Source organism: Equus caballus, chromosome 7 (genome assembly GCF_041296265.1).
Source record: "Equus caballus isolate H_3958 breed thoroughbred chromosome 7, TB-T2T, whole genome shotgun sequence".
Classification (NCBI taxonomy): Eukaryota; Metazoa; Chordata; class Mammalia; order Perissodactyla; family Equidae; genus Equus; species Equus caballus.
The window spans coordinates 88,763,429-88,777,304 of NC_091690.1; positions in this window are offsets into that span (position 1 = coordinate 88,763,429).

Consider the following 13,876-nt stretch of genomic DNA (forward strand, 5'->3'; position numbering starts at 1 on the left):
AGACATTTGCTACAATGTTGTGTAGAAATGACACACTATTAAAACGAGCAGGAAATGGCCCAATGGCTGCCAAATTATCAGAATAGAAGATTCAGGAAGGATGCAGAGAAAGCTGGGAGGCTGCACAAGAATGCTGGCAGGATGTGATGATAGAGAACAGCTGTCTCAACCAGAAAAGCGGGACTGGGCTTTATTATTTGAGTTTAGTAAGATAATCTTGGGGAGAAATTGCATGCAGGTGCTATCAGGCAGATGGCGTCCATGGTCCACCACCTGCCCCGTTCCTGCCTCTTCATCCAAAAGGGAAATCTTAAAAGCGGCTGGATTTCCCTAGAGAAGAAAGATGACGTTTGTGTAACGTGGCAGAGATGATGGAGGATCCAAGGAACAGATCTGGTCCTTCTCACAGTGGGACCCTGGCTGAAGCCTAAGGACAGTGTTGGGCAAGTAAGGCCCAGCCCAGGGAGTACCAGCTCAGGATTTGTGCCTGGAGTGTTTCTGGGAGACGAGGAACATGAGCAGTGCGTTGGAGATACTAGGGAGGGAATCTCCAAGACTGAGGCAGGCACATCATGGAGACTTGCAGCCGAGATGCTGGAAGATGGAAACAATGGCCAAGAAGGAGGGGAGACTGGTGTCTCATGAGAGAATGGTGAGGATGAAGAGCTCATAATTTGTTACAAAACTAGAGGAACTATGAGTAGGACCTTAGAAAGAGGAGCGATGAACCAGGGGAAGCAAGTCAAGCACGGATTATGCTAGTGTTTGGGGCTCATTGTCTTAGATTAGAGCCTGCCAAAATTAGGAGTGATGGCTCTTTCTGGGTCTGGGTCATATTTTCACTCTTGTAGATATAATGAGATGAAAGTTGTAGGGCAGATAACTGTCAAGGATTTCCCTGGGCCATTAGGTCTTATCCAAGACAATGCTAAGCTACATTCAGGTATTCTACAGATAACTTCCTCCCTTGGAAAAGGTAGATTCCCTGTGGTCCAGGGAGTCCAGGTCCCTGAACTGGCTTGGATCACTTTGCCCTTGGAGTAGACTTGCTAGGGAAGGGGGTCTTGTCAACCCTTCACAGCCGTTGGTCACAGTCATGCTGGGTGGCTGCTTCATAGAGGAGGGCATGTGATGTCCAGACCCTCTTTCTCCTACCTTCCTCAGGACAGAAGACATGGACCAGTGATCACATCCTGTTACAATTCTTTTACTCGTTTTGGAGCCATTCAATGCTGGAAATCAATGCCCCACTTTCTCACGTCATTCAAGTTATTCTTTTCATCGATCGAATCATTGGAGAGAAAGCATGTACAATTTCTAGATGCCAAGAGGAACTCCTCACAGGGACTCTGACCAGCATTGCATGTTCCCTTCCTTTCTTCCTCGATGTCTTCTGGGAAGGGACACCCAGTTCCTTGCAGGGCCATGCTTGGAGCAGTAGACCATAGTGGCCGTCTGCCTTTTTCACTTGCTTATCTTGCAAAAACAAGTTACCCTGTCATGGGGAGATCAGGATCTCCAGGCCTTAAAGGGATTTCCCAACAGCCTCCCATGAGTCACTGTGTCCCTGTTTGGGGAGACAGTCTCTGTTAGCACCTATTATCCCAGTTTGATTGTTAATAGTGACGCCCCCTTCCCTCTAGAAAGTGACCTGTTCTTCATAATAAACCAGATGGATTCCTAGTCTACTAGCTTCATGTGAGCAGGCTTTTGAGAGGCCTGAGATGCCTCCATTTCTTCTGTTACGATAAATGTAAGTGAAAGAGAAAGATCAGAAACCTTAGTAAAAGATCAGAAACTAAAGTAAAGGAAAAAGCCCTAAAAGGGGCTGGCCCCATGGGGTAGAGGTTAATTCTGGCACACTCTGCTTCCATGGCCAGGGTTTGTGGGTTCGGATCCCAGGCGTGGACCTACACCACTTGTCAAGCCAAGGTGTGGCAGCGGCCCACATACAAAATAGAGGAAGACCGGCACAGATGTTAGCTCAGAGTGAATCTTACACACACACACACACACACACACACACACCCCACACACACAAAGAACCCCACAGGCTGGCCTGACCAAGAATGGCATCTGAGGCATTAGTCCCAGATTTGGAGGGACAGCAGGAAAAAGGATGAGCAGGTCCATGAGTATCAAATGAAGAAAATAACGACACCGAACTCAGAGGGTTGTTATCAGGACGACATGACTGACCCTGAAAGGGGCTGGGACCAGTTCTGGGCGCATGTAAAACACTTAACACATTTTAGCTCTTCTGGCTCAACCATGAAAATTCATAGTAATTTATACTTTACCAAAGATGGAAAGATTGATTACTATATTATTACCAAGACAACACATTATTAACACATTAATAGGTAAGTTATCAATCAGAATACAGTTTTAAAGATAACGGTTTCATTGTATAGGACGTAGCAACATTCTCTGAAGTCTGGGTGTCTTTGGAGTTTCCTTTGTGAGAAATACCTGTTGCCAGGACGGCGTTTTGATGCAGGAACCATCTGCATCTCGCGCAGCTGCAGGAGAAGAGGAAACGTTCTCTCCTCGCCTCGGCAGGACTTCTGTTTCCAGCAGTCAGGAGCTCCTGCCGGGGCCTAAGGCTAAGCCTGGATCCACTAGACAGCCCTGAGAGAGAGAGAGAGAGAGACAGGCCTGAGACGCTCAGAACTTACCCCGAGGAAAGAAAGGGCCAGAGGAGGATCGTGGACAGACGGAATGTTGGGTGTATAATTTTTTGCATCTCAAGTCCCCTATTTTGTTAAAGTTAAACAACACTTTATCTAGATTTCTATCTGCAAGAGCTCTTTTTCTCTTACTCTTCAGATTTCTCTTTCCAGTATGAACTACTTGCTCAATATCCAGTGAAAACATTTGTGGGCATCCTTTAAGGCTACAATTCATGTACTATTTAAAATGTTACTGGTTTTAAAACAGCGATTATATCCAGCATCATGAAAACGCCTTTAGATCCTTTTTGTGCTCAGGGATGGGAAGAATTAATGTTGTTAAAATGTTCATACTTCCCAAGGTGATATACAGATTCAATGCAATCCTTATCAAAATTCCAAGGGCATTTTTCAAAGAAATAAAACACACAACCCTAAAATTTGCATGAAATCCTAACATTTGAATGGAACAAAAAACTCCAAAGAGCCGAAGTAATATTGAGAAAGAAGAACAAAGTTGAAGATATGAAGTTTCCTGATTCCAAACTATATGACAAAGCGACAGTAATCTATGTGATATTGGCATAAAAACAGACACGTAGATCAATGGACCAGAAGAGAGAGCCCAGAAATTAGTTCAACTAATTTATGACAAAGGAGCCAAGAATATACAATGAGGAAAGGAAAGGAAAGTCTCTTCAATAAATGGTGCTGGAAAACTGGACAGACACATGCAAAACAATGAAACTGGACCCGTCTTACACCACACACAAAAATTACCTTAACATGGATTAAAGACTTCACATAAGTCCTGAAACCATAAAACTCCTAGAAGAAAACATAGGTGGTAGGCCAGACTTGTTTTTTTTTTTTTTTAAAGATTTTATTTTTTCCTTTTTCTCCCCAAAGCCCCCCGGTACATAGTTGTGTATTCTTCGTTGTGGGTTCTTCTAGTTGTGGCATGTGGGACGCTGCCTCAGCGTGGTCTGATGAGCAGTGCCATGTCCGTGCCCAGGATTTGAACTAACGAAACACTGGGCCGCCTGCAGCAGAGCGCGCGAACTTAACCACTCAGCCACGGGGCCAGCCCCGCCAGACTTGTTTTTATGTCAAGTTGGTGAGAGATAAATAGTGTCACATTGCAGTTTAAATTTGCATTTCCCTGATTATCTTGAGATTCACCATTTCTATACATTGATGAGCCATCTGTGTTCCCCTTCTGTGAAATTTCTAGTCATTTCCTTTTCCTCTTTTTGTTGATTAGTAGGAGTTCTACATACACTTGATACAAAGTCTTTTTGATTAAGTACATTGCAAATATGTTCCCCAGTTTGTGGCTTTTATTGTCACTCTATTTTCAGTCGCTTTTTATGGAAGTAAGTGGATTTGGTTTTATATTTAACAAACTCATAATTCAACAAAATTATATTTTACTGCCACGCGCTAATTCTTGTAAAATGATTTATTTTTCCCTTTGCTTATGAATTTTTAGAATAATGAGTTACAGTCCTAGAACCACAAACGAGTCCAATGAGCTTTGCCTTTTTCTTTCCTTCAAGTTTCATATGGTATCTTTTGCTGAACGCTAATTCTTAACTTTGTTGCAGTTTTTTTTTTCAGTTTGTAACTGTCTTTAAGAGTAGACCATGATCTTGTTCAGTCCTCTGGTGACCAATTTCTATAACCTATTTAACGTGCTTGCTCCAAGTACAGAGGAGGTCATTTACGGCTCAGCTGTCCTTGCAAACATTATGAGACCTCTACTTTCATTTTTCTCTCAAGCTGGAGAGTTTTCTTGAAAACCTTACACTTCTGTAACGGATTAAAAGTTTTGTTCTGCTTCTTTTTTTTCTTCCAGGGAATCTATGAAACTTTCAACTTCGATTCAAATGTACAGCTGGCAGTCTTTACCCTTTGGAAGTGGACTCCTCTGTGGTGGTCTGCAGCTGCTCAGACCAGCTCAGGAGAGCCACTGTGCCGTTTTCAGGGATTTTGTGAGCCAACTGTTATGTCACTGGTAGCTTGAAATGAGCCGTGATGGGAGTATTTACACCATGGAAATGGACAAACGTTATAAGTCAGGGCTTTATTTTTTCTTTCAAAGAGCCAGCTGTTAAACAGTATCCAGCACCTGCCTGGGACTTCTCCTTCCAGTTCCAAGTTCCACAAATCCTTTCCTTTGTCCTAGGCGCAGACAAACCAATCTTGGAGGAAAGGGCAGCTACTGCAAATACACAGCTTCAGCACCAAATAAGGCTTGATTCCCCACTCCCCATTCTCCAATTCACTGAGGGAGATTAAAAGAGAGTATTACACTTGAACAACTGAAGAAATTATTAAACTCTTGTGTATTCTGTTGATTAAATGGCTGCATTTTCTCTGCAAGAAAACAAACACTGTGGGGAGGGGGAATGCACACATCGGAAAGGAAAACACGCTTACACAGCTGCTCCGAGCTTCCGGAGACCAGCGCCATGACCTCTATGTGTGTCTGTTCAGGGCCGCAGTCCCTAATTCTTCTGAGGGGAGACGACCTGCTAAGGCTGTGGGTGGTTCCTGCTCTGGGTGGCTCCTCACTCTGCCCAGGTCCAGGAGCATGGGAAAACGCTCTCCACTGAGCCACAAGTGTCATAAGAAAAGATGACCGACTTTCCTAGAATCATGTACAAGTCTAACCTGACTATCAAACCTAGAAACAAGCATTTAGGACAACAGATCTACAGTGTTTCTCCTCTAAGCTGACTGCTGATGGCTCACAGGTACACGAGTACATTCATGCCTGCATTCCCTGGGTGTGCGCAGGGTGACTTTTGGTAGAACCATGAGACAGCAATCAACAACAGCAATAAGCACGACACAACACAACACAAAACAAAACCCAATAATTATTCTACCTTTCAATGACTATAGCATTTCTCAGCATAAAAACTCTTCAAGAGCATTATTCTGAGCTGCTTAAAACCAGCTCACAGAGGCAGACAGACTCCTCATACAGTCCTAAATAGAGTTAATCTGAGTTCTCCTTTCCTGGTTCAAATTTGGGCTTAATATGGAGTCACTGTTCTCAGATCTCAATTTAACCAACTCACAGTGACATATGACTTGTTAATTTAGATGAAATAACACCCTCAAAGCTATTTGAGTCAGTAAGACACCTATGTGATGTAAGAGGTTTAGACATCTTTAGGAAGCCAAATAAGCATTAGACAAATTGAAGTGGTTGTCAAAGATCTCTCCTCCCCAATATCTCCTGCCAAGGCCAGATGGTTTTCAGGGAGTTCAGCTAAAGTCTCAGGGGACAGTTAATTCTATGTTATACAAGTCGTTGTAGAAAACAGATAAAGAATGAAGTTGTTCAGCCCATTCTAAAGAAACTAGAATAATCTTGATTCCCAAACCAGAGATGGGCAATACAAGAAAATAAAACAATAGCCCCACTTTGCTCAAAGGCACAATAACTCAAAATAAAATATAGCGTTTACTAACCAAATCTGAGTATTAAAACTGTCTCATGATTGAGTGTGGCTTATTCTTGAGATGCAAAAATGGGTCAACGTTACAACATCAATCAATGTAATTCACCACATTTTAATAGCTGAAAGAGAAAAATGATATTATCTCAACTGATCCAAAAAAGCACTTGATGAAGCTCAGGACACATTTCTAGTTTAAAAAAATCCTTTAGAAAACCGCACTTCGAAGGGAATCTTCTTAATTTTATAAGATTAAATGCCAAATTTTTCAGCAAACATATTATTTAATGGAAAAACCTCAGTTGCTCCAAATGAGAACTGCAAAGACTTTCTCTGTGGCTTAAATCAAATAAGGCCTGTAAAGTATACAGCACATTCTGGCATTTGCAATGAAAGAAAATGGAAGCTACTCCAATTACTGTTCATCAGCCTCCCACACCCCAGCAGAGTTTGGATTGCCCCCAATGTGAGCTTCTGTGGAGGCCCTTATTAAATTGCGCTTGAGTCTCCCCACATTTGACTTCCCTCTAGAAATGGAAGGAGAGTTTATCTGAACTCAAGATAGTGAGAATGAAGACAAGGGAAACTAACATGAGAACTATTCCTTAGGTAAAATGAGCAGGGACTGGTGACCAGTTGAGTTAAGGCTAGTCTCTGATACTGATGAGAAATAAGCTGGAGTCCCAGATGGAAGTTTCCAGGATAGGGATCCTGGGATTAGGCTTCCCAAAGCAACGTACCTTCTTGATTGGGAAAGAGGTCCCTGGGGACAAGGCCTGGAGGCAGAGGGGGCAGGATGCACCTGATTGGGCAGTGAAGTGTCTGGACACAGAGAGGCCTGGGCACAGCAACAAAATAACCAGGGAGGCCCGGTCACAATGAAGAAGTGGCGGGCAGAGGCTGCCCAGGACTTGTGCCAGAGCCATGCGGCCAGCCATTGAGGAGCCCAGCATTATGGCCAATGCTTTACCACTCAGCTTACTCAGGAGGAGGAACTGGGGCCACTACAGACTAGAGGGGCACATTGGGGTCGTGTGAGGACATGGCATAGTTACAGATCTGGTGGGGGTCCCTGGGCCCCCACAGTCACAGGTTCTTCCTCAACAGTGTTATTTGTCTTGCATGTGGGATCAGGTGGCCATTCTTCCTGAGAGTCTTTCTTAAAGATTATAGTTTCCATCAACAAATTCAGTTTGACAAACATTTATTTGGCACCTCTGGGTGCCCTTTATCAGTTCCTGGGGACACAAAGCTCAGTGGCACTGTGCCCTGTTTGTGGGGAGAGTTGTGTGGCTCACAGCCTCATCCCATGAGAGCAGAGGGAGCAGGGAGCTCAGTACTCGTTAGGCAGGCCAGCAGGTCTGAAGTGCTCGGGGTCGTTGCCACTCCAGCCCCATTCCCCAGCTCTCCGGTCGGAAGTCAGGTCCTCCAAGTCATAGCTGCTGCTTCCGAAGGACAACTTGTGTAAGAGTCCTTGAAGATATTCCCTGGCATTGCTAGAAGGAAGCGAGAGAGGAGATTGTCTCCTGGGTCACTCTAGACAGCTCCACCTCCCAATTCCCTTCTTCCTTTCCACCAAGGAATGACTTTCAGAGGAAGCTGGAAGAGCCCATGCTCAAGAAGAAGGGGTTAAAACACGCACCTCCTTGGGCAAAGGTCCGGGTCAGCTGGTTCTTTCTGTGTCCCGCAACAGAGCTCTGCAGAAACCCCTCCCTTTCTCTTTGGGGGTGGGGGAGGCACGTCCACACCAGCCCTGCTCTGGCTCTGCTGGCCACCCAGACCCCAGGAGCAGGGGCAGGAGGGAGGCCACAGGTCCTTCTGACTCTGGAGACAGACAGCTCTGCTGCCCCCTCACTGACCTCCTCAGGACCCCAGTAACCTGATCACTTTAGCTGCCCTGATGCCCCCAGGGCCCCTTTGTGCAGCATCATAGTTCCCCCGGGCATGGAAGTATCTGCTTGAATGTTGGTAATTGGCGTGTCTCATGTCCCAGTAGGCTCCCACCAAGTCCCAAGGCCCTGGAAAGAGACAAAATAACCAAAATGAAGCTGGTGAGATACCGGAGAAGTGAAGGAATGGAAACTGTCCACTCCTTTCAGATTTTGACTCCTGACAAAGCAGTGAGAGGAGAAGGGCTTCCACATTTTTCCACTACGATGGTGCGTAAGACAAATACATCCTTTCCACTGAGGGAGGGCAACTTGGGCTTGAATAAATCCGACATGACAGGCATCAAAGGTACAGAACAAATGCTGAAACCGGCAGTAAGGGATGAGGCGGAGTTGCCTGAGGGAGCTCCACAGGCCCTGTGTAGGCAGACTGCGCTGTAAGGCGTGAGCATCCTGTTCAGGTCTCTGCCTGCTCACTGAGCTCTGGCTTCCTCACCCTTCACTCGGGAGCATCATACCCATGTCCACCTTCCCACTAGCGTCAGCTGGATCTTGGCTGGACTGGATTATGCTGAATGTCTGTACTAAGATAATGGGCGAGAGCCCTCCCTGCACAGTCTGTCGGTTTGGTCGTTACACAGCGCTTATCCAAGAGAGGACCCACAGGAAATCTCAGGAGACAGCCTGAACTGCACGACTGTGCAATCATTTCCCAACAGATCTTTCTGGGGCGTGTTACAGCAATCCTCATTTACCAAAAGGGTACAGAGAATTTGCTAGTATTAAAAAAAAATCACATCATCTGAATTTATTTCCAAGGCAAACAAATAGAAAAAACCCAACCTCCCATTCAGTTAAACATGTAAATTTGAACAGTCTTCGTGGATGTTAGGCAGCGTTTTCAACTACAACTCGTGTCCTTCACTTGCCTGGAAATGCTGCACAGACTGTGGCTCACGGTGGCCTCGCTCACCTTTGTGTGCAGCCCTGACAGCTGGGTGACGGGGCTCAGGGAGCAGAGCAGCTCAGAGCCTGGGTTCTCAGGGACACGGTCTGACTTGGAACGTCGGCTCTTTTTCTAAAAGACCTTGGGGGAGTTTCTCTGTCTCAGTTTCCTCATCTGTGAAATGGGGCTCATAGTAGCACTCACTTAGGATAGTCTGAGGATGAAATGACACGATGAATGCACGATGAGTGCAGCATGTAGACTGGGGTTAGAGCTAGCCGGCAGTGACAATCAAATGAGACTGAAGTGCAGAGCGTAGTGTCCGGGACCTGGTCTGTGGGTAACAAGGGTGAGCTGTTGTCTGAAAGGTTTGCAACATCTTTCACCCAGTAGTGATCAGACCCGTGTAAACTGGTTTATATGAATCAGAGGGAGGGGGAAGACCAAAACTGAGGTTCTTGCACCTATTAAACTTGTCACTGCCCTGGTCAAGCTCACAACCTTGTGGTCATCCTTGCCTCTTCCCCTCCTCAACCCTCACTTCCAATTACTAGGTAAATCCTCTCAATTCTAGGTTGGTGGGGTTTTCCATTAGTCATTCTTTTCTGTTCTCTCTCGTCCCCTGCCCACCTTCTCACTCCTTCTTGCCTAGACAGGGGCAGCAGCCTGAGGGAGCTCTCTTTCCTCACTGTGTACCCTGCCTTCCCACCACCACCGCTCAGTCTGCGCACGTGGCAATGTCAGCAGCCCGTCAGGTACCACAATCAGGTGATTCACAGCCCGCCACCCATCAGTCACCCCAGACCTGGTTAAAGATGCGGAACCCAGGGATCTTGCCCCAGCCCTGGACTCTGTAGATTTAGAGACAAATCTAACCTCCTTCAACTGGCCCCCACCCCCACGTTGTTCCCAGATTTGGACGTACAGTTATCCTGGTTCACAGATGAACCAAGACCCCTGAGAGAGCAATTGTCTCGATCTCCTGGGAGGTACACTGGAGATTCCTTCTCAGAGTCCTTGTCCCCTGAGGCACAGGCTTAACCGAGCCTCTCCCCAATCAGAGACTGTGGGGGCTCTCCTCTGCTTTCAGAATAAAGCCCAAATCCTTGAGCTTGGTGTTCAAGGCCCTCTGACTTGTGTGCAAACTCTCAGTTCAGAGCCCTAGTTTGCCTCTCATCCTGGGTTCTCTGCTTCTTGGATACACTCTGCTCTTGGCCCTCTGGCTGTGCCCCCGCTCAACCCTGACGTGCCCTTTGCCCCACTGCCTGCTGAGATCCCACCAGGGGTCTGTCCCTTCACGAAGGTCTACGTGTCAAAAATTTTTTTAACTGTAAATTACAGATAACATGAAATCTACCATCCTAACCATTTTGTGGCTGAATAAGGGGCTGAAATCTCCCTCGAGGCAGGAACAGCAACTTTAGAGTGAAGGCCGGGCCAAAATCAGCTCTCCCGCCCCTTCCTGTGGTAGAATCTGGATCCCACTAAACTTCCTGAAAACCCTGCAGAATTGCACACAGCGCTGCTGTGCCGTGATGACGAGCCTGGCGCGTCCAGTCAGCCGGGGTCTAGAGGATCACAAGAGAGGCCTGGAAAATTCCCTCTCGGGAGCTCTTCTGAGAGTTCAGAAAGATACTAAGAGGCCCTGCTGTGTCCCGAGTCCAGAGGATGTTTTCTTAGATGGAGGTTTCTCATCTTGCCCAGGTGGTTCATTATTCCACATGGGCGACTCTCTGAATCCATCTGAATATCAAGTTCCCGTGTTCCTTAGTGGGCGAGGCCCTGTTTACATCTGATCGTCATGGGCAGAGCCTGGGTTTAGTGATGTGGATCTGTGTTTCTACCCGGGCTGTGTAGCTTTTCCTGGTAAACCTCCCGTCCTCACGGCATGAGGCCCGAGCAGAAGGGTGGAGCCCCGTGCTCAGCAGGGCCCTGTCCTTGGCTTCATGTCCTGCTTTCACCATCTTGGGATTCTCAGTAATTTCTGACTTTGGCCCACGTTTTTGTTCTGCACTTAACACACGTTATATAACTGGTCCTGGCTGCCACAGTAGCACTGAGGTGGAGCCTGAGATCGTGCATTTCTGATGAGATCCCAGGTGACACTCAGGGTTCTTGTCCTTGGATCAGCTTTGAGCAGCAAGGCTCAGTCCGCAGCCTGGCAGAGCAGCCACATGGAAGGAATCTGAAGACAGCACGCCCCAGGCCCCTGGCAGCTGGATTAGTGGCCACTAACTGTAAGTGAGTCACAAATTTCCATATTCCTTAAGCTTCCGTGGTTTTGTTACAGCACTTGGCCTTCCCGTAACTGAAGGGAGCGTAGAGTCAGTCTCACAGCCTGCTCTGTTCTCAGTTATTCAGGGGTAAATAATTTTGGAGAAATAGCTTTGTGTGAGGGGTGCCTGGGAGCTGGGCTCCAGCTGGGTCAACAACAGCTCAGGCTGTCTGGTTGCCCTACCCCATGTGAGTGGGAGCTGGCTGAATGGCTTTTTTGAGCTGGGGATTGTAGACTGAGTCTGGAACTGGAGGAGAAGAGGACACTGGACTCCCAGCCAGACGAGACAGTGCAGCCTGAGCTCAGTTTGGAAGTTGGGGCCAGACCCTAGCTGCAAAGCTGCTGGTCATGGCCTTTGGGACTTACCTCCACCAGTGGACCCTGTGGCTTGTGTATTCCTTGGATCCACTAGCCAATAATGGCCATCCTATTATTCTAGTTTTACCCCAACTTCAAACTAACTACTTTTGTTGTAAGACACAAAAACAACCTATTTTAAGCAATATATTGTGTGGTATGTAGCAGACATAATCTTGTTGGTAAGAGTGCCACCATGTCCCTGACCTGCGAAAGCCCCGCAGCACTCCCAAAGCCATCGGAGCACTGTGGTTCAGATCACGTCCCCCTGGGGCAGCCTCTGTCCATGTGCGCCTCAGGCTTCATGGCTGGTTCATCCCACACGTCCACGGTCGTTACGCCCCTCTGTCCTTCCCAGTCACCCCTGCTCCCCCCACCCCTTGGGTAACCAGTGTCTTTTCCTTCTCTCTCTGGTATTCTCAGTCTAAGAGCCACAGTCCTTCATTCCTGAGTGAGTTTACTGCGTCCATGCGTTGGGGAGCCTGTGTTTGTCCACATGCCTTACATAAGCACCGGGCCGTGGGGTAGCTGACCCGCTTCCGCACTGCTCCAGACCCTCCCGCCCCTCCTCCGCTCCAGCCGCTGCTGCAGTCATGAGCTCGCTGTGGGCATTGATCCGTCTCACGTGGGTGCACCCTGAGAGCACCTTGCTTTGGCTCCACTTCATAGACCTTCCTCTTCACACCCCAGGGAAACCCACTGGGCACTCCCACGTGCACACCAAGAAATGGGGGGAAGTTGACCTTTGAGGGCCCACCCTTGACCATGGAGATGGAAGCCAGTGGACGGGCGCTTTTCTTTTCCGGCTCCTGGTGGATCGTGCTGAGACACGTTTTACTAGAGTCCTCAGACGGTCCCAGTGGGGCTGAACTCCAGCTGTGAGGCTCTTACTCGAGGCTGCTCTATAATCTGTCGTTATATTGGCCTTGTTCTTCCCTGGTGTTACTTCCCCCTCTCTCACTCCTGCTCTCTGGGACCATTTGCAAAGAAATACTTGGGAAACTGCCCTAAGGACCATGGGGAGGTGGTGGGGGTGGGGAGGGGCTGAGGTTGGGGAAAGCTTCTGTTCCCTGAGGCTTTATCACCTAGACTTGGTCTGTCATCCAGGTTAAGGATCCGTCAGATAAGCAACAGTAGATTCTCAGCCATCCTCACAGGCTGCATTGTCTCTCCCCTGACAGAACCCACTTCCTCACCCTTCCCTCACTCTGATGTCCCCAGGTCCCCACTGCGGAACCCCTGACCTCCTTACCCGCAGGTGCAGCCCAGCTTGGGGCTTGTGAGGAAAGTACTGAAGGTCCTCAGACTCTAATCTCTGGGCAACCCCCAACTACCGTCTGGAGCCCAGGGGAGAATGGACGTCCACGCTTCCCCATAGTGAGACCCAAAGAGCCTGGGGTTATTCAGGGGACAGCCCACCGAGTGGTCCAGGCAGGCTGGTGCCCAAGGAAGGTGCAGCGACTGGCGCTTTCTACCATTTTGAGTCCTCTTAAGATCATGAACTTAAAGAAGAAAAGCAGTGGTCTGTTTTGTGATGATGTAAATATAAAAAGTAAGTTACACCGACTCCAGTCCTCCTGTTCCCCTGTCCTGTCCCTGGACCTGGCCATGTCCTGACCTGGCATTCTCCCTCCCAGGATGCTGGATCAAGCTCCTCCTGGACCACACTTGGCTGCGATGGGCTCCCCAGCGCTGTCCGGAAGAGCAGGAGGGTGTAGGTGGGGACTCGGACCTCTGAATGGGGTGGATGACACACCGAGCAGAGTCCAGGCTGTGACCAGGCTGGCTCCATGCGCCTCACTGCTGAGCTCCCGCCCCCAGGCGGGGCTGGGTCTTGCCTGGTCCTTCTCTCCCCACAACAGTCACATCAGCAGTGGCGGCTTTTCTCCCTGGCCACTAACTGTGAGTCCTCTCTGAGGACTTGGGGGTCTTATTATTATCGATCAATACTTACTAATTGAGAAAGTGGTGTAGGTCAAGGCAGGAGCCTCAAGCCGAATGCCTGGGACGGATCCTGGCCTTGCCACTCACTAGCTCTGTGACCTTGAGCAAGTGACTCGGCCTCTCTGTGCCCAGTGTCCTGATGGGCAAAGTGATCTGCATCCTAGAGTCATGTGACGCACTAGGAATAGTCCGAGTTCAACAAGTGTCAGCCGTTGTGACTGTTATTATTATTCAAATATTCTTCTGGCCAATCTCAGGAATCCCTAGTTTTTATTTTTTAACCAAAACATAATTAATATCTCACGCTAAACATAGCAAGA